The sequence below is a fragment of the Ursus americanus genome, chromosome 33, assembly GCF_024610735.1.
Source record: "Ursus americanus isolate L20-20 chromosome 33, mUrsAme1.1.p, whole genome shotgun sequence".
Lineage (NCBI taxonomy): Eukaryota > Metazoa > Chordata > Mammalia > Carnivora > Ursidae > Ursus > Ursus americanus.
The window spans coordinates 7,747,105-7,768,730 of record NC_142159.1 but is presented as its reverse complement, the minus strand read 5'-3'; the positions used below and the strand labels follow the sequence as shown (position 1 = coordinate 7,768,730).

General features: G+C 45.0%; 1 pseudogene; it reads left to right on the top strand.

The window, feature by feature from the left end:
- The first annotated feature begins 11,203 nt into the window (after positions 1 to 11,203).
- LOC148107214 (proline-rich protein 13 pseudogene) lies at positions 11,204 to 11,891 on the top strand (annotated as a pseudogene).
- Positions 11,892 to 21,626: the final 9,735 nt, after the last annotated feature.

Genomic DNA, 21,626 nt, shown 5'->3' with positions numbered 1-21,626 from the left:
GTGGGGCTCGATCCCATAACGCCGGGATCATGCCCTGAGCCGAAGGCAGACGCTTAACCGCTGTGCCACCCAGGCGCCCCTGCAATCAGCTTTTTTAATCAGCTACCTTACTATACTCTTTAAATACTGTAATAACTTATCTATAGATTATTCTGTGTTTTTTTAATGAAAATAACCTTATTGGGGCACCTGGGTGGCTTAGTCAGTTGAGCATCTGCCTTTGGCTCAGGTCATGATCTCAGGGTCCTGGGATCAAGGCCCACATTGGGCTCTCTGCTCAGTGGGGAGTCTGCTTCTCCCTCACCCTCTGTGCTCTCTCTCCTTCTCTCACACTCTCTCTCAAATAAATAAATAAAATCTTTTAAAAAACTCTTTTTTCTGTTGTGATATCCCTTTTTAATTTGTAATATTACTTGTGTTTTCTTGTTCTCATTAAATCTTAACAGAGATGTGTCTATTCTGTTGGCTTTAAAAATTTTTTTTTCTTCTTCTTTTCCAGCTGGAACCATGGAGGGTACAGAAGAGGAGAAAAAGAAGATTCTTGCTGTGCCAGAAACCCTTAACAAAGAGGGAAGGAATTTCATCAAGCTGAAAATCAAGTCTCTGAGGAGGAAGTTTGACCAAAAGATGCTTTGAAAGACAAAGAGGAAGTTTCTCTCTACCAGGTACACCCTACTAGAAAATATAATTTAAAGATTTGATTTGATTTGATTTTTTTGAGAGTGAGAGCGAGTGCATGCGGGTCCGTGTGTGCGCACACAAGAGGGCGGGGAGGGGCAGAGGGAGAGGAAGAGAGAGAATCCACGTCTAGCGTGGAGCCTGATGCGGGGCTCAATCTCACCACCCTGAGATCATGACCTGAGCCAAAATCAAGAATCCAACGCTTAAGCAACTGAGCCACCCAGACGCCCCTAATTTAAAAAAATAAGAAACATCACAACGGCAACAAAAACCTTAATGTGGGGGGCGCCTGGGTGGCTCAGTCGTTGGGCGTCTGCCTTCAGCTCAGGGCGTGATTCCAGAGTCCTGGGATCGAGCCCCACATCGGGCTCTTCCGCTGGGAGCCTGCTTCTTCCTCTCCCACTCCCCCTGCTTGTGTTCCCTCTCTCGCTGGCTGTCTCTCTGTCAAATAAATAAATAAAATCTTTAAAAAAAAAAAAAAACCTTAATGTGGGACACCTGGGTGGCTCAGTCGGTTAAGTGTCTGCCTTTGGCTCAGGTCACGATCCCAGGGTCCTGGGATGGAGCCCCGCATCAGGCTCCCTGCTCAGCGGGGAGCCTGCTTCTCCCTCTCTATCTGCTGCTCCCCATGCTTTTGCCCTCTCTGTCAAATAAATAAATAAATAAATAAATAAAATCTTTAAAAACAAAAAACAAAACAAAACAAAAAAACCTTCATGCATTTAAGAACTTAGAAAGAATATCTGCAGAGAAAACTTTTTTTTTAAACTTTAAGACCATAGCGATGAACACTGATCATGATCTGAGTAAATGAAGACACCCATCTTAGATGAAATAACTCAAAATTAGATAGATGTCAATCTCCCCAATATTCTATAAATTAATTGCAATCTCAATAATTCTAGATTTAAGGTTCACCTTGAACATGCTAAGTAAAGAAGGGGGACCAGGTCTACTAGATATTCAGACATACTACAAAACCATTGGAATAAAATATACTGGAACATTGCTCAAGAACACATTTTTGTTCATGAACAAACAGACCAATGGAATAAAATAGGAAACTTGAAGACAAACCCATGTAGATATGAATACTTAATGTACAAGAAAGTTAGCACCTCAATCAATGTGGAAGGCCTAGTTCATTTAGCAAGTGCAATTGGGAAAATTTGGCTCACAATAAACATGATGACTACTTATCACTACATACAAAGATAGACTCCAGATGAAATAAAGACCTGACCATGAAAAGCAAAAGTCTCAAGTGAATAGAAAAGCATATTTGTGACCTAGGAGTGCGTAAGTATTCTTTAAGTAAAACTTAAATCTGGGGGCTCCTGGCTGGCTCAGATGGTAGAACATGTGACTCTTGATCTGAGGGTTGTGAGTTCAAGCCCCATGTTGGGTATTGAGATTACTTAAAAATAAAATCTTTTTAAAAAATTAAAAAAAAAAAACACCTCGCTTAAATCTGAAGCACAAACCATTTTGACCACGTTAAAATTAAGGATTTCTGGGGCGCCTGGGTGGCTCCGTCAGTTGAGCATTCCACTCTTAATCCAGGTCATGGTCTCAGCGTCCTTAGTTCGATCCCCACGTCAGGCTCCACAGTCGGTGGAGAGTCTGCCTGAGATTCTCTCGCTCCTTCTCCCTTTGCCCCTCCCCCATCTTTCTAAAATAAATAAATAAGTCTTTAAAATTAAGGATTTCTATTCAAAGCATGACACAATGGACAAAGTTACAAGAAAGAAGGCAGAGTGGAAGAAGATACGTGCAACCATTAAAACCAACAATGACTAAAAAACAAGGAATTCTTGCAAATCAATATTGGCAAAGCATATATGAGCAGATAATTTGCAGAAAAGGAAAAGCAAAAGGCTAACAAGCATAGGAAGAGACACTCAGGCTTATGAGTCATCGGAAAAATGCAAATTACAACCATGGTGACATACTACTTGATACTATTAGGGTAGCAAAAATAAAAAGCTAGCTAATCTGAATGTTGTTAAGGAGAGAGACAGACATATAAGACCCTTCAGGCCCTGCAGCCATTTAGGGAATCAACATATCTGAACTTGATCAGAGCACCTCCTATGACGTAGCAGTTCATCTCCTAACTTCCATGCCAAAGAAACGTTTGTACGGGTCCTACCAGGAACTTGTATAAGGATGTCCATCAGGGCCTTGTGCATGGCGGCAGAGACATGGCGGTAGTCACTGGGGCCTTGCAAGAATGAAATGGGGAGGGTGCACTGAGCAAAGTGTTATGCTTCAGTACACAGCACCATGAACAGAGCTTTAAAACATTGTTACAGGGGCGCCTGGGCGGCACAGCGGTTAAGCGTCTGCCTTCGGCTCAGGGCGTGATCCCGGCGTTACGGGATCGAGCCCCACATCAGGCTCTTCCGCTATGAGCCTGCTTCTTCCTCTCCCACTCCCCTGCTTGTGTTCCCTCTCTCTCTGGCTATCTCTCTGTCGAATAAATAAATAAAATCTTTAAAAAAAAAAAATAACAATAAAACATTGTTACAGAAGAACCTGGCCTGCTCAGTCACTAGAGCCTGTGACTCTCGATTTCGAGGTCAGGAGTTTGAGCCCCATGTTGGCGGCACAGTTAAAAAAAAAAAGAAAGAGAGAGAAAGAAAGAAAGAAAGAAAGAAAGAAAGAAAGAAAGAAAGAAAGAAAAGAAAGAGAAAATATATGTAGTTACAGAAAAGAAAAAAATGTAAGAATGTTTTAAAGATTTTATTTATTTATTTATTTATTTGTCAGAGAGAGAATGAGAATAAGCAGGGGGAGCAGCAGGGAGAAGGAGAAGCAGACTCCCCGCTGAGCAAGGAGCCTGATGCAGGACTCGATCCCAGGACCCTGGGATCATGACCTGAGCTAAAGGTAGATGCTTAACTGATTGAGCCACCCAGGTGTTCCGGAAAGAAAAATTTTTAAGAAACACAGTCTCGTTTTCATAAATTAAATTCAAACCCACAAAAATACTAGTATTAAAATGTAATTTATAATTTTACTTCATTCTAATTCTAAGTATATACATTACGTGATTGTCCTTGAGGGGAGAGGAGAGTTAAGGGAATGGAAATGGGGAAAGAGAGATGTATTCAGGCAGCAATGAAGGGATTGTATCATGAAGGGTTCAGAATGAAAGCAAAGAGGTGAGAAGTGTGATGGAAGATTCTGGATGGGGAAAGCTCTGCGGTCAACTATATATTTGGATCCCTTTGAGGTAGGGAAGATGAAAGAATTCCGTTTTATCTTATTTTATTTAATTACTTTTTTAAAAGATTTATTTATTTCTTTGAGAGAGAGCGCACGCACATGCTCGCAGGGTAGGGGGGCAGAGGGAGAGGGAAAGAATCTCAAGCAGACTCCCCGCTGGGTGCAGAGCCTGAGAAGGCGACTGGATCGGACGCTTACCCAACTGAACCACCCAGGTGGCCCCATCATATTTTATTTATTTTTTTTTTTTAAGTAATCTCTATGCCTAACATGGGGATCGAACTCACAACCACAAGATCAGAGTCTCATGCTCTGCCTACCGAGCCAGGCAGGCGCCCTGGGGCCCCATTTTAGAAAGGCTCCATCTCTGATGTTTTTCTGCTAAACCCCATTTACTCATGTTCCATATTTGCCTCTGAGTACGCCAAAGAAACTATGTCCCCATTCCAAGCAGGAGACAAGAAAGTTAATCATTCTCTGAGTTTTGTCCTCGGCCCCAAACGCCTGATAAAATCTAAGAGGAGCCAGATCCCAAACCTGTTCCAGAGCTTTGACTTCAAACAAACCTCGGCTGACGCTGACATCAATACCCCCCACCTCCGATGATTTCTAAAATAACACCTAGTTTTCACCTGACGTTCTCCTTTGATTGGACCCTACCCAGGAGTCCTGAAGGGACACGTATCCTAGACCCCTTTCCTATATAAACCCCTAACCCGAAACAACAAAGAGACCCACTCTGCTTTCCTTTCCGAGTTTCCCAGACACTCCATCTGCCATTCTCTACTCGTCACACTATTCAATAAATTCTGCTTTCACTTTCTCCAGCTCCCATTTGATTTTTTTTTTAAGATTTTATTTATTTATTTGACAGAGATAGCCAGGGAGAGAGGGAACACAAGCAGGGGGAGTGGGAGACGGAGAAGCAGGCTTCCCGCCAAGCAGGGAGCCCGATGCGGGGCTTGATCCCAAGATCCCGGGATCACGACCCAAGCTGAAGGCAGACGCTTAACAACTGAGCCACCCAGGTGCCCCTCCCATTTGATTTCTACCCCGCACAATGGCAAGGACCCCATGTCCAGCAACTTCAAAGTTTTCCAGATAAGCAGGTGAAAAATTTGACTCTATCTGTGCCTTTGGGTAGGATGACCTATGCCAGTGTGCTGGGGAAAAGTCTCTACCCCCAAGATGTCCCAAAAAATAACCCCTTCTTTCATTCCGGGTTGAGATGATAAATGTCATGGTTACCATACCTTTGGGAATATCAGTGAATAAACAAAGATCTTTGCCCTCCGGGAGTTTACATTCTAGTCTGGAGAAAAAGACAAGAAACAATAAACATAATAAGTAAATTATGTAGTACATTCGACAGGGAAAGAAAGAGGAAAAATGCTAAAGAAAAAGGAAAAACAAAACAGAGAGGAAGGTAAAGGGACTCACACCACCCCAACTCCCCCCTCCCTCAAAATGTAGCCTTAACCAGTCAGTCAGGAATTCTCCACTGAGTGCCAGTGAATCTGTCACAGAGCCGTCTTCAGTCCCCAAAAGAAGATGAGGTCATCTGCATGATGAGACCCCCTGCCCTTCCCTCAAAGAGAAAGTGATCTTGCCTGGAATAATACTTTCTTGTCTTAATATAAGTTGTAGGCCCAACATTCTTTTGCTTATAACTTTCTTGCCCCACCTTCCTTTCTAGAAACACCTTCCATTTTGAGGGCTCCTGGCTGGCTCAGTTGGGAGAGCATGTGGCTCTTGAGCTCAGGGTCCTGAGTTCGCTTGATCTCAGGGTTGTGAGTTCAAGCCCCACGCTGGGCATGGAGCCAACTTTAAAAAACAAACAAAATTTCTATTTTGTCCCCCTCCTCCCTGAAGCGCCCCACTACTTGCTAGATAGGATGCTACCCAATTCATGAATCGTTTAGTAAAGTCAATGATATCTTCAAATTAAAAAAAGAGATAAGAGGATTCACACGTGTTCCAGGTGGGGGAGGCAGCAAGGAAGGCAGCTTTGCAAGAGGGCTGTCAGGGTGGGTGGGCCTCACAGAGAAGGTGACGTCTGAACAAACACTTGAGGGAAGTAAGGGGGTTGGCCAAGCTGACATCTGGGGAAAGAGCAGCCCAGGCAACCGGGACAGCTCTTGCAAAGGCACTGGGGTAGGAGCCACAAGAGCAAGGGAGGGAGACGCAAGAGTCAAAGAGGACGTGAGACCGAAGGGGCTGGGCTGACTGTGGGCCTCAGAGGCATTGGGAAGACGGAGAGGAGGGGCCATTGCAGGATACTGAGCAGGGCCTCCACATGGCATGACTCATGCTTCTAAAAAAAATCACTCTGGCTGTTGTGTCAGGAATGACTGAGAGGGGCAAGGGTGGAGGCCCAGACCTCCTTGGAGGCTACTTATAATAGATATGAACAAGGGATGATGGTGCTCACACGAAGTGGCCTCAGTGGAGGTGGCAGAAGGGGGACTCTGGATATTTTTCAAGGTAGAATTAATAGAGTTTCTTAAAGGGAAGAAAGAAGAAGATAAAAGAAAAAGCAGGACCTAACTCAGGATCCCACCAAGGGAGCGGTGGGATGCATGGTGACGAGACGGTTCTAGAATATCTGGGTTTGGGTAAGAAGGATTAAGGGGGTCCCTTGTCTGTAGAGAATTTGAAAATCGTAATAAAATAGACTAGACGTTGTTCTGCTGTCTGTTATCATCAGGCACCACCAACCTTATTTTATTTTTATTTTTTTAAAGATTTTATTTTAAGTCATCCCTACACCCAACATGGGGCTCGAACTCACGACCCCGAGATCAAGAGTCGCATGTCTCACCGCTTGAGCCGGCCCCCATGCACCACTAAGTTCAAGCACTGTCCGAACAGTTATAAAATACTCTCTCCCCACTGTGGCAGGTCTGTCCCACCCCCACCCCCAACCTTGGCATGTCGCTTCGATGACTTGAGAATTGGAGGCCTGAGCACTAGACAGTGGTCCTCAATTTCGGTGGGGAAGGTTATGGAACAAGGAAGTGGGTGGGGGAGAGATTAGGAGTTCAGTTTTGAACATTTTACATTTGCGATAGCTATTCAACATTCAAGCGGATTCGAGCAGTATTGTTGTCTAGACAGATAAGGAAGTCTGGAGTTCAGGAAAGGGGTCTGGGCTAGAAATACACATTTGGAAGTTGCTGGCAAACAACTCGTATTCAAACCATGAGACTGGATGAGACAGGGGCGGGGGAAGGTGGGGGCAGTGAAAGTAGGTGGAGAAAGAGAAGGAGATCAAACCTGGGGCCCTGGGGCACTGCGGTCTGGAAGAAGGACAGGATGTCACTGAGGGACAGAGGAGGAATGGAGGTGAGTGATGTCCTGGAACCAAGAAAAGAAAAGTGTATGAAGGAGGAGTGAGCAGACAGACAAACTAGAGAAAGAAGGAGAATTGACCGCTGAACTTAATGAAGCGGAGGTGACTGGTGACCTTGGCCAGAGCAGTGTCAGTGGAATGCTGGAGGCAAAAACCAGATTGGAGAAGAAGGGTTAATGGAGAACATGAGAGGTCAGAGATAGTGGGTAGGTCAACTCCCGGGGAGACTAACTTCAAAGAAGCTTTGACTGGTTGGGAGGTAAAGAGGAGTTTCTTCTAAGATGGGAGAAAGAGCAGAATGTTTGTAAGCTGGTGGGAATGAGCCAGCAGAGAGCTACGATGTGGGGTTGGTGATGTGGGGGATAGAGGAAGATGGCTGCCATTGAGTCTGGTGGCTCAGAAGAGAGATCGGCATCCGACAGGAACAAAGAAAGTTCATCTACTGTGGCCAGTGGGAAAGCATATGTGTGGGTGCAGATTCTGAAATGTCCATTGTTTACCAGACCTTTCTTTGTAAAAGATTTTAAGTGGTCGCTACAGCCAAGGTAGGGCCCAAACCCACAACCCTGAGGTCAAGAGTCACGTACTCTACTGACTGAGCCAGCCAGGAGCCCCAATCCTGGATTCTCTTTTCTTCATCAGTCTTTCCTTGAGTGATTCTATCCATGCAGCTACAATTTATATACTAAATATGCTCAGATGTAAGGGTTTAGTACAGACTTCTCTCAGAGCCACCCACTGTTTATAGACTCTCCCACACGGAGAGCCCACAGATATTGAAAATCCGGTTTGTCTGGACTTTCACCCACCATCTTGCTCTTTCTCTCCAAACCTACTATTTATCCCTACATCTGTAAGTGACATCACTATTCACCTAGTTGCTCCCCAAAATTATACTAGACTTCTCTCTGTTTCATCCAATCAGCCCAGAAACCTCAGGTCGCTGCACCTCCTTTTCCCCACATTCTTTCCTCCAATCCACGACTGAAAGTGTAGCAAGGATTAAATGAGATAATCCATGTAAAGTATTGAGAACAAGGCCTGAAACATAGTAAGTCTGTTTGGGTTCATCTTCAAACCTCCAGGGTCTAGCATGAGGCTTGATCTGCTTATTGAATAAATGAATGATCGAGAAGATGGTATAGGGAAAAAGACTAGAGAAGCAATCAAAGGGAACATGGCTGTGGTCTTGAGGAAGGCAGGACGAAGAACCAGTCGGAAAGCTTTGAGAGGGAATATGTGAGCCAAGATGGCGCTGCATCTCAGAAAGCCGTGCAGGAGTAAGTTTGAGTAAGGACTAAGTCGCTGATAGGGGCCAGTTCTTCAGGTCAGAGAAATAAGAGAGAGGCCATATTGTAGGATAATTGGGGGTAACCTTCATGGGGAGTGAGTCATTTCAGGCACTATCTGTAGCCCTCCTCTTATCTCTCCTTCCACCCTCTCCTGACAGTTGTGGTCATGGGGTTAGGATAAAATAATGCCCCTCATCTGAGATTAGTGTCCCTTCCCACGGCATTAATCACCATTCTCATCTTATCACTTCCATAGCAGAGCCTCTGGGTATTGTTGTTAAGGTTGTACACTGCACAACACCACCATATCTAAGGGAGTGTCACTGGAGTGGTAGATAGCTTTGCTATTTAGAATTTTAAAGAATATTTCATTATAAGGGTGCTTGGCTGGCTCAGTCGGTAAAGCATGTGACTCTTGATCTCAGGGTTGTAAGTTTGAGCCCCATGTTGGGTGTAGAGATTACTTGAAATCTTTTTTTTTAAAGATTTTATTTATTTATTTGAGAGAGAGAGAGAGAGTGAGAGAGCACAAGTAGAGGGAACAGCAGAAGGAGAGGGAGAGGGAGGAACAGGTTCCCCACTGAGCAGGGAGCCTGACACAGGGCTTGATCCCGGGACCCCGGGATCATGACCTGAGCCAAAGTCAGACACTTAACCGACTGAGCCACCCAGGCACCCCAAAATTACTTAAAATCTTTTTTTTTTTAAAGATTTTATTTATTTATTTGACAGAGATAGAGACAGCCAGCGAGAGAGGGAACACAAGCAGGGGGAGCGGGAGAGGAAGAAGCAGGCTCATAGCTGAAGAGCCTGATGTGGGGCTCGATCCCGTAACGCCAGGATCACGCCCTGAGCCGAAGGCAGACGCTTAACTGCTGTGCCACCCAGGCGCCCCCCAAAATTACTTAAAATCTTAAAAAAAAAAAAAACTCTCATTATAATTTTGCTGACTCCAAGGATTAGTAATTTGTATCATTAATGCAACAATATTCAAGCATATACCAAATGTCTTTTTCTAACAAAGTCACCATATAGCATTCTATTTTGACAATAAGAAAAGTCTTGTTGTGAAAAAAAAAAAAAAACCTCGCTGCTCTAATATCATTTAATATAAACAAGAGGTGATTGACTACTCTGCACAGTTGAAAATCCATGGGGCGCCTGGGTGGCTCAGTTCGTTAGCATTTGCCTTCGGTTCAGATCGTGATGCCAGGGTCCTGGGATCGAGTCCCACATCGGGCTCCCTGCTCTGCAGGCTGCCTCTTCCCTCTGCTCATGCTCACTCTCTCTCTCTCTCAAATAAATAAATAAAATCTAAAAAAAAGAAAGAAAGAAAATCCACATATAACTTTTGACTCCCCAAAAACACAACTACTAATATCCGACTGTTGACCAGAAGCCTTACTGATAACAGAAACAGTATTATATGTTGTATGTATCATATTCTGTTTTTGGTTTTTTTTAAAGATTTTATTTATTTATTTGACAGAGAGAGAGACACAGTAAGAGAAGGAACACAAGCAGGGGGAGTGGGAAAAGGAGAAGCAGGCTCCCAGCAGAGCAGGGAGCACAATGCAAGACTCGATCCCAGGACCCTGGGATCATGACCCAAGCCGAACGCAGACGCTTAACAACTGAGCCACCCAGGTGCCCCTACACTGTTTTCTTACAGTAAGCTAGAGGAAAGAAAAAAATGAAAATGTTATTTTTTTTTAAGATTTTATTTTTAAGTAATCTCTACATCCAACATGGGGCTTGAACTCATGACCCTTAGATCAAGAGTCACGTGCCCTACCGACTGAGCCAGCCAGGCACCCTAGTACTGTACTATATTTATCAAAAATAATCTGTATGTTAGCAGACCCATAAAGTTCAAACCCGTGTTATTCAGGGCCAACTGTATTTTATCTTATAGTTCATACCATTTGCTTCTATGTATCTATACCATGAGGTTATTATTGAGTTTCCAATTAAATTTACTAGAATTTTTATTGTGACACACTTATGTAATAACTAGTATGAATCTACCATTAAAAATCTACAGGGTAGGGGTGCCTGGGTGGCTCAGTCGGTTACAGCCTCTGACTCTTGGTTTCTGCTCAGGTCAAGGTCTCCCAGTTATGGGATAGAGCCAGGTGTGGGACTCTGGTCAGTGTGGAGTCTGCTTGTCCTTCTCCCTCTGCACGTCCCCCCACCCCTGCCGGCTCACGCAAATGCACAAATGTGCACGCACACGTGCTCTCCCTCTCTCAAATAAATAACACCTTTAAAAAAATAAAAATAAAAATCTACAAAGTAAGAATTACACAAATATAACTTAAAAACCATTATATAATAACCTGCTAATTATAGTCCCTCAAATGTTTATTTGTTGTTATAGAAATTTCATTACTACAAATATTAAATATTGTTAAAGTTTATTAACATGTAACATTGATAATATTTCAAAGTACCATGAATAATAAAATACTAAGTCATGAAATTATTTCTCCCCAGCTATTAGAAATAACACTTTTTAAAACATCATGAGATCCAGTAAAAGAAATTGGAAAGCTATTCAAGAAATTGTATTTAGCTACAATATATTGTGTGTCGAGGATGAGACAAGCCCCGGCGGCGCTGTAAAGGCTGGAGAAAACACCTGAACATGTGGAATCCCAATGCTGGGCAGCCAGGGCCAAATCCATACCCGCCTTAAGCTGGGTACCCCGGAGGTTCCCATCCTGTCCATCCACCGCCTGTCCTCCTGGCCCCTCCCCAACTCCCCCAGCAACTCCCCAGAGGGATCCAGCTTTTCCCCCAGGCGTGCCCCCTCATCCTATGCCTCAACCAGGGTATCCAGGAGGCCAATCCCTAGGTCCCCACCCACCACCTGCTCCTGGCATGCCTCCTGTAAATCCACGGCACCCGGCATGGTAGGACCAGGAATGGTGATGGACAAGAAGATGTGGGAAAAAACGAAGAAAGCTCATAAAAAGATACACAAAGATAAATAAATAAAAGCTTTAAAACAAAACCCAAAACGGGGTGCTTGGGTGGCTCAGGCTGTTAAGCATCTGCCTTTGGCTCAGGTCATGAACTTGGGGTCCTGGGATTGAGCCCCGCGTTGGGCTCCCTGCTTGGTGGGGAATCTGCTTGTCCCTCTCCCTCTGCCCCTCCCCTCGTGCTCTCCCTCTCAAGTTAAAAAAAAAAAAAAGATGCACAAACACCACACGTAGGGCAAGCACTCCTCCTCCTCCTCCTCTTCCAGCCGGGACTCTAGAATACAGGGTGGGGACCCTGCCCTCAAGCCTCTCTGGTTCTGCTCGCCATCTGAGCTTCGCCGCCCAATCTGAGCCTCACTCTGCTATTCAGCCCTAACCGGCTGGGGAGAACAGGAGCAGAACTGCCATGAGCTAACAAACACCGGCTTCTCCCGGCTTGGGTAGAACTTCTAGCTGATGAGTTTACCGGGAGAACTATTTTTTGAGGACGGTGAGATAAATGCCAAAGATGAGTTTAAGATCTGTAAGATGTGATTTTTAAAAAAAACTTTCTTTTGTAATACTTGTGGTTGGGAGGTGTTGTAGAACTTTAATTATGGACAAAGAGAAACTGTACCTTTTTTTGTAACGGTGGCTGGCACACTTTGGTGATTTAGTGGCAAATGCATTTCCCAGCAGCCTTTGTTGATTGTATTAGTTGGAAGGCTGCTGGGAGGTGGAGTCCATTTGCTTGATGTGCTCTGCCTGCCATTCTGGTACCTAATCACTCCTTAGCTCAGTAGGCTGGCTCAGGTCTTTCTTCTTCTCCAACTCTCAGTCCAAATAAAGCTGTTTTTCCTGGAAAAAAATTAAACAAATAAAATATATTGTGTGTCAACTGTACTTAAAAAAAAATTTTTTTTTAAGTAATCTCTCCACCCAACGTGGGGCTGAAACTTATCATCCCAAGATCAAGAATCTCGTGTTCTGGGGCGCCTGGGTAGCGCAGTCGTTAAGCGTCTGCCTTCGATTCAGGGTGTGATCCCGGCGTTCCGTGATCGAGTCCCACATCGGGCTCCTCCGCTGGGAGTCTGCTTCTTCCTCTCCCACTCCCCCTGCTGTGCTCCCTCTCTCGCTGGCTGTCTCTCTGTCACATAAATAAATAAAATCTTAAAAAAAAAAAAAAGAATCTCGTGTTCTATCAACTGAGCCAGCCAGGCGCACCATAAAAATTTTTTTTTAAATATTTTATTTATTTATTCGACAGAGATAGAGACAGCCAGTGAGAGAGGGAACACAAGCAGGGGGAGTGGGAGAGGAAGAAGCAGGCTCATAGCGGAGGAGCCTGATGTGGGGCTCGATCCCATCACGCCGGGATCACGCCCTGAGCCGAAGGCAGATGCTTAACCGCTGTGCCACCCAGGCGCCCCCATAAAAAAATTTTTAATAAAAAAAAATATATATGGATACATAAATAGATAGATAGATAGATAGATAGATAGATAGATAGATAGATAGATAGATAATGTGCTTACAATGATCTAGGCACTCTCTTACACATTTGGGTTCCAGTGGCCAAACTTAATGACTCCTCTAGATGACTGGATTTCTGGAAAAATTAGAAAGATTGCTAGAAGAGAAGGAAACAGTTCAGAGGTTCCAGTTTTAACAAAACGTACCACTAACCCAACTTACAGGTTGTGAGTTTACCTTGGACTTCAACACCCTGTAACAGATGATATTCGAGAAACGCTGTAAGAGAGGACAAAACCAAACCAAACCAAACCAAACCAAACCCTCAAAGAATCCAGTAAGCAAAATGCACTTTCTGCCTGTCAGGCACCTGACCACATAACTTCTCATATTAAATGGGCAACTCTGGTTGGAATGATCTATCTCAAGTAAGAAACGTTAAATGCCCAGATAACGTCACAGGTAGAAAGTTTTGGGAACTTACTACGCGTAGTTGTGGGGCACCTGGATGGCTCAGACAGTGAAACATGGGACTCTTGATCTTGGGGTTGTAAGTTCGCCCCCCACTTTGGGTGTAGAGATTACTTAAAAATAAAATTTGGGAAAAAAAACCTTCACAGTTCTTCTAGAAAAAAAAATCACTAAATCTTGGTTACTTTATTCTACTCCAGAGGATTCTATATTTTGCCTACATTGTAAAATCTTCAAGGATGGAAAAAATCAAATCAACATGAGAAAGGGAATGAAAGCAAAGACTGGCAGCATTGACTGCATATTCCTAATAAACATGAAGCGAAATGCACACCAACCAAATTGAAATTGGATGCCAAAAATATATGATATCCATGTGAAAATGAGAAAAAAAAATTGGGTGCTGTTTTTGAGCATATGACACTTATGATTCACTTTTTGGTGAGGGAATATCTAAGCTCGGCCAAGAAAGTTAATGAGTGTGATAATGAGAAATGTTCTTTATTTGGCAGGAATCACAGCAAAATTTGATACAATTATGTCAGAACATTTATGCAAAATATAAACATTGACACAAAATAATATTACACATTGTTTAGGGAATAAAAGACAAAACCAAATAATTAAAATGAGAGATGCAGTGAACAAGAGCACGTTGAATAAAGAAATGTTAGACATTACTCAATTATTTTAAGTACAACTCCAGGAACAAGCTATACAGAATACATAACAATTATTTTAGATTCGTTGATTTCCAAAATGCAAATATATCTATGTGTGAACATCTTGGGGGATTTTGTTTAGCAGATGACTCGACTAGGGAAAGATTTTAAATTCTCAGTAGGCAATTTATAAAAACTGAATTGAGAGGAAGACAAAAATAACCCAAAGGGCCAGGAATATGACAAGGCAACAAAAATGCATGGAAAATCATGATGGATTATAATAAAAGAGCCTTGAAAAATAATTCTAGGGAAATCTATTTTATTTTGTCTTGTGTATTCTTCAAACCTGATAGTGAATGATGTGTTAAAAAATTCCTTTGACGTCACTGAATTTTTAAAGAGTGTCTAGGAACTGCACAGCAAAATTTCAGTTTTGATGAAATGTTGGAGTGCTTTGAACAAGAATTTTTTTTTTTTAAGATTTTATTTATTTATTCGACAGAGATAGAGACAGCCAGCGAGAGAGGGAACACAAGCAGGGGGAGTGGGAGAGGAAGAAGCAGGCTCATGGCGGAAGAGCCTGATATGGGGCTCGATCCCATAACGCCAGGATCACGCCCTGAGCCGAAGGCAGACGCTTAACCGCTGTACCACCCAGGCGCCCCGCAAGAATTTTCTTTTTTTAAAAGATTTTATTGGTTTATTTATTTATTTGAGAGAGAGAGAGAGTATGCACGTGTACAAGATGTGGGGGAGGTCAGAGGGGGGAGGGGGAGGGGGAGGGAGAGAGAAAGAATCTCAGACTCCCTGCTGAGCACCAAACCGGGTGCTGGGCTTGATCTTATAACCCTGAGGTCATGACCTGAGCCAAAATCAAGAGTTGGCTGCCTAACTGACTGAGCCACCCAGGCGCCCCTTGAACAGGTATTTTCCAACAGAAAATTTTCCAATGTTGAATGTCAATGTTGAATCCACAACGAGAAAGTCAAGTGGATGCCACTGTGTCACTAAAAACGTAAAAAGCAAGATACCTTTTAGGAATGGTTAATTATGTTAATAAAGAGATAGATTCTAGAATACCAAGTACACTCTAGCAAATTTCAACTTTTAAATGTATTAGCTGATATGAAATGGCGTCAGGGTGAAATCTTATAAGTCGATCAATGATACAAGAGCCAAAATTTAACACACACACTGCCCTTGAAAGCATTAAAAGAATTAAGATGCTCTCTAGGAGTTTCTTTCTGCTTGCTAGATGGGATGCTGCCCAATTCATGAATCACTTAATAAAGCCAATTAGATCTTCAAAAGAAAATAAAAAGATGTTCTTTGTTTTAAAAAGAAAGCAAAAAAAAAAAAAAAACAACCCCGCAAGAAGCAAGATTTATGGAAAACAGGTTACTGATGCCAAATGACAGAATTTCGATCTTGGTTGCCCTTACTCACATAGACAGTGCCAAGAAAACGGAGGAAGACTCATTTAACTGTGATTTCCAAGATCCAAAACTATTTCAAACTTATTTCATTTTCTTTTGCTATATGGGACACACTAGTAACATCCTGAAAAGAGAAATTTGTGATTCTGAAAGAACATCACGGCCTTTTAAAAGTATTCGAATCTAGACAACATATGCAGCTGAAAGGACTATGATAAATATGGACCATTGCCACTCTGTAAAAGTTTACAATTGAAATCAACCACATACATAGAAGGAAGTTATTTTTATTTTTTAAGATTTTATTTTTTTTAAGTAATCTCTGCACCCAATGTGGGGCTCAAACTCACAACCCCAAGATCAAGAGTCGTAGGCTCTGGGGTGCCTGGGTGGCTCGGTCGTTAAGCATCTGCCTTTGGCTCAGGGAGTGATCCTGGGGTCCTGGGATCGAGCCCCGCATCGGGCTCCCTCCTCTGCTGGGAGCCTGCTTCTTCCTCTCCCACTCCCCCTGCTTGTGTTCCCTCTCTCGCTGGCTGTCTCTCTCTCTGTCAAATAAATAAATAAATAAATAAAATCTTTAAAAAAAAAAAAAAAGAGTCATGGGCTCCACCAGCTGAGCTAGCCAAGTGCCCCAAGAAGGAAGTGATTTTGATGGGATCTTAATGTATTAAGAACCAAAAATCTTGTTCTTCTCTAAAATCTAGTATGATTACTGTTGAAAAACTGCAATATATTTGCAACAATGATACGTTTCTCTTATTGTATACTAACATTTGATTTGCATAATTCATACAGAATGATTTAATATTTGTCATAATGGTTATTATTGAGAAATAATTAACTAAATCATACAATGTCTTACTGGAGAATGGTGTTACCTACCTTCCTTCCTTCCTTTCTTCCTTCCTTCCTTCCTTCCTTCCTTTCTTTCTCTCTCTCTCTTTCTTTCAAAGATTTTTATTTACTTATTTGTCAGAGAGAGAGCACAAGCAGGGGGGCAGCAGGCCGAGGGAGAAGCAGGCTCCCTGCTGAGCAAGGAGCCTGATGTGGGGCTCCATCCCAGGACCCTGGGATCACGACCTGAGCTGAAGCAGACGCTTAACCGACTGAGCCACCCAGGCGTCCCTGGGGCTACTTTTCTAATTCTCCACACAGAAATCAGCAAAGTACAGCTTGAGGGCCAAATTCTCCCCCTGTTCCCTATTTTTATACGATCCCCCTAAGCTAAGAATGGTTTTAATGTTTTTAAATGGTTGAAAAAAAATCCAAAGAAGAATACTATTTCTTGACACATAAAGATGATATGAAATTCACATTTCAGTGTCCCTAAATAAGGTTTTGTTGGAATACAGTCACGTCCATTTGTTGAAGTATCGTCTGTGGCTGCTTTCGTGCTCCGACAGCAGAGCCGAGTAGTTTCGACAGACACCATATGACCTACAAAGCCTAAAATATATACCATCTGGCCCTTTACAGAAAATTATTGCCAACCCCTCCTCTAAAAATCACCCTATGGGCTTAGGGCAACCCCATAGAAACTTGAATCCAAGCAAAGGTTCCTCTGGATCTCTCAAACACCTAGCTGCCACCCGAACATCTCACTCTGATGGCCCGAAGACATCTTGAATTCAGCATGGCCCCTTCTGGCATCCTCATTAACCCAGTTGCTCAACCAGAGATTTGGAATTATTCTTGATTTCCCTCCACTTGAACTTCCTTGCTCTTCTATCCTATTAATCATCTCTTGTATCTTCTAAATTCATCCCTTCTCCATGCACCTCCTGCCACCACCGTGGCTGAAGTCATGGGCATTTCCTGAAGGATGGCTGGACCGGTGTCCTTGGTGGGGCTCCTGCTCCCCCCTTCGGCCCTCTCACCCATCCTCCACCAGGTACCCAGAATGGTCCTCCTAGAATACAAATCTAACCTCATCAGCCCCTCCAGGGTGGGGAACTAATGTGTCCATTCATGATCTCCTCCTGTCATGGCGCCATCTTTCCTCAGGCCTCTTTCTGTGTGGGGATGAGGAGATTGACAATCCTGGCATCTTGGCCCAAGGACCACCCCTCACTGGGTGTGTGTCCCATGCTGGGCCAGTCATGCTCTCCTTCCTGGGAATTTTCATCTTGAGTGAAGATGTCTAGATGCTGAATTCATCGACATGGGAGGCAGCTTTATGGGGTAGGGGTTTGGGTGTGGGCTCTAGCGCCATACTGCTTAGATCTGAGTTGCAGCTCCACTGCTCGCTCAGCTGTGACTTTGGGCATGTCCCATAACCCCCCTCACCTGTGCAACAGGGGTCAGAACGACAGGACATACTTATTGAGGCCTTACCGCTTGAGGATTAATTAGGTTCATACACGTGAAGGACGGAAAGCAAGGCTTGGCTTTGCTCTCAAAGTGGGAACCTGAGAAAAGGATCTATCCTTACTACCTAGAGAGTTAGCGCCCAAATTCCTGCGGTTGGGACATCCTTTTTCACTCCCCTCAGCTTGGCCCTTAGCTCTTCCATTCTCTTTAAGAGATCCCTTTGTTGGATCAGGGCACCTGGGCGGCTCAGTCAGTTAAGCATCTGACTCTTGATCTCAGCTCAGGCCCTGATCTCAGGGTCTTGAGTTCAAGCCCTGCGGCATGGAGCCTACCTAAAAATAATAATAATTAAAAAAAAAAAAAAGGTTCCTTTGTCTTTTTTTTTTTTTTTAAGGTTTTATCTATTTAGTTGATAGAGAGAGAGACAGCCAGCGAGAGAGGGAACACAAGCAGGGGGAGTGGGAGAGGGAGAAGCAGGCTCCCAGCAGAGCAGGGAGCCCGATGTGGGGCTCCATCCCAGGACCCTGGGATCACTCCCTGAGCCGAAGGCAGATGCTTAACGACTGAGCCACCCAGATGCCCCTTCCTTTGTCTTTCTTAACATAGTTCCAGTATAATTTTGTCCCTTTTAACCAAAGAACTCTAGCCAACATATCCTGAGGCTTCCTCTGGCCCTGGGGACACAGGGCAGAAACTTTGTCCTAAGGGTCACCTCCTGTCACTACCCTCTGAGCACCTCCCCCTTCCATCTCCTGGTGTGTCCTGGAATTTGCCAAGCTCTCCTTTTGACCCCCAGGGCTCAGCTCCCTGCTTTTTATTCAGGAGTGTCCTCTAACTTCCCGTTTACCAGCCTTCCCCCATCCTTCTGGAATCCACCTTTTTAAGTCCTCCTCATTCTGGTAAATAAAAACAGGTCATACCTACCCATTCCTGATAGGCCTCTGGAAAAGGGCAAGGCCCTGCACCCCCTCCACTCCCACCTGGTTTGGGGTCACTGTATAAGACTCGTGATAACCCCAAGACCAGATTTCTTGACCAGATTTCCTCCTGCTTTACTTTCCATAGTCTACATTAAGAAAAAAGTTTTGTTTTGCATTTTCCAAATAAAAATGCTGTTATAATATATAATATTCTTTTTAAAATGGTCCACACACATTTTAGGTTCTGTTACAGGCCCTTCCCTCTCTCCTTTCCTCCCCTCCAACCCCCTCTATCCCCCTCCATCCCTGGGGTGCCCCTTGGTCACCTTCGTTGTCTCTTACTTTCCCCCTGCCCCCAGCAGGCCGAGAGCTCTAGGAAGGCCAGGAAGGCCACTTCTCACCTCAGAGGCCTCACAGCCTGGCTGGGTGGGGGTCAGTTAATGTTTAATGAGTGAGTGAATGCATATCTTTTAAAGGAAGATGGAGGAAAGAGTCTATGCTCTACCGTCTGGGAGCCCTTTTGCTGAGTCAAGGGGGGCCCAGATGGAATCTCTGGTCAACTTACCGTTTCCCAAACCCATTCCCACAACGGCGAAGGCACAAATTGACCAGGGTTCCTGCCCAGTCCTCAGCTCCGGCCACCCACTTCCCAGAGCCAGGCCGCTGACTCTGCCCTCTCCATGCTGGAGGTGGGCAGGGAGTGAGGGGGTGCAGTGACAGGTGGCTGTGATCTCCCCAGCCCGGGGCAAATAAACACCGCAGGTGTCCTGTAACCCAAAGAGAAGAAACCAACTGTTAGCAAAAGGGTTGGCTTGCTCTCGGTGTCGGGAGTAGCTGTGTTTTCATTTTGTGTTTTCCATTTTGTGCTGTCGAGAACATGTATTACCCTTCAAAGCAAAAGCAAACCCAGAATAAATATTGCTTTCTAAGTTGCCTTTTTGTGTATGTGTTTTGATTTTGTGGTTTATTTTTCTTTATTTTCAGTTGAGTAGAAGCCAGACTCCTTGCCACAAGGCACACGCAGCCTCAGCACACATACAAACCCCAGGAATTAAATTATTATACAAAATTGTAAGCAGGAAGAAGGGGGTGGGGGAGGAGTCCAGGTCCTGGAGAGGTCAGAGTGTGGACAGGCTTTTGGGTAAGAAGAGACCCATTCACTGGGCGTTAGGCTCCGACCCCCGCCCCCCCCCCCACCCCGCCAGGTTCTAGCCCTTCCACACACATACCTAGTAGGGGGAGGTAGGGAGCGCTCAGGGGATGGGGGTGTGGGGCCTGCATGTGTAGGGGCGGCCCAGAGGAAGCCTTGGATTTTGCCACATTCCCGCTGTGACCTCACTTTTCTTAAAAAGAAATGATTTCACATCTGCCCTTTTTCCGTAAACATCTAGAAACTGTCGATGCAAAACAATTAAACTAGTTTTGAAAGATGATTTTCTCTTCTTTTTTTTTAAGCTTTTATTTATTTATTTCACAGAGAGAGAGCACAAGCAGGGGGAGTAGCAGGCAGAGGGAGAAGCAGGCTCCCCGCTGAGCAAGGAGCCCGATAGATGTGGGGCTCCATCCAGGGCCCCGGGATCATGACCTGAGCCGAAGGCAGACGCTTAACCGACTGAGCCGCCCAGGCGCCCCTGAAAGATGATGTTCAAAGCCACTTTTGCACGGTGCTCTCTCTCACTTATCTGAGCCTGCGGCCAACCATGCGGGGTCACTGGGGATGGGGTGGGGGGCCAGCCAGGGCCTGACCTGTGAGGGTCCTGCCAGGCTTCCCTCCACAGGCTGTGGTGTTGGCGGGAAGGAGCAGCAAGAGAGTCCCTCAGGCCAACAAGGAAACGATCCCCCCCTCCCACACACAAAACCCACGATTCCAGACCCTCCCGGGGACTCGTACAAGTTCACTTTACAACCGGCACAAAAATTCTGAGGGTTTTGGAGTGCGGAGGACTGGCTTCTGGTTTCCCTAAGGCTGCCTCCTGCTTCGTTAAGGAAACCACTGCTGTGGCCCACAGCTGAGGAAACACAGGAAGGGGCAAGAAGGGAACTTCTCCCAACTCCACCTCCCCATTCTGCCTCAGAGTCCAAGTGAAAGGTTGGCTCCCAAAATAGGGCCGCGTGGAAGGGCCCAGCAGGCGCTGAGCGCTCAGGCCCTGGAGCCAGGCCAAGGGATGTGGGCACGAGTCCCCGCCGGCTTACCTCAGTTTCCCTACCTGTGGAATTATGCCAGGCACTGCTCTCGAAGTCAGATACGGATCAACTCACTTCATCCTGACCACAGCCCTGTGAGGGGAGCGCTAGCATTCTCCTCATTTTACTGAGACACGTAAGGGTAAGAACGCAGCTAAGGCCCCACAGCTAGCGGGTGGCACGGGGAGCCTGGAACGCAAGCAGTGTGACACCGCTGAGCTCTACTGACCCCACACGGGAGGCACCTTCACCAGCACCTGCCTCAGAGACTCCATGGTGGGGGTCAAGGAGAGAGGGAATGTGAAGTGCTTCCCACTGGGCCTGCTCTGAAGAACTCCCCAGTAAATGCCAGCCCACTGCCAAGAATCCCCCAGTAAACGCCAGCCCACTGCCAGGAACCCCCCAGTAAACTCCAGTCTACCTCCAGGAACCCCCCAATAAACTCCAGTCTACTGCCAGGAACCCCCCAGTAAATGCCACCCCACCACCAGGAACCCCCCAAGTAAACGCCAGCCCACCGCCAGGAACCCCCCAGTAAAAGCCAGCCCACCGCCAGGAACCTCCCAGTAAAAGCCAGCCCATCGCCAGGAACCCCCAGTAAGCTACAGTCTACTGTCAGAAACCCCCCAGTAAAAGCCAGCCCATCGC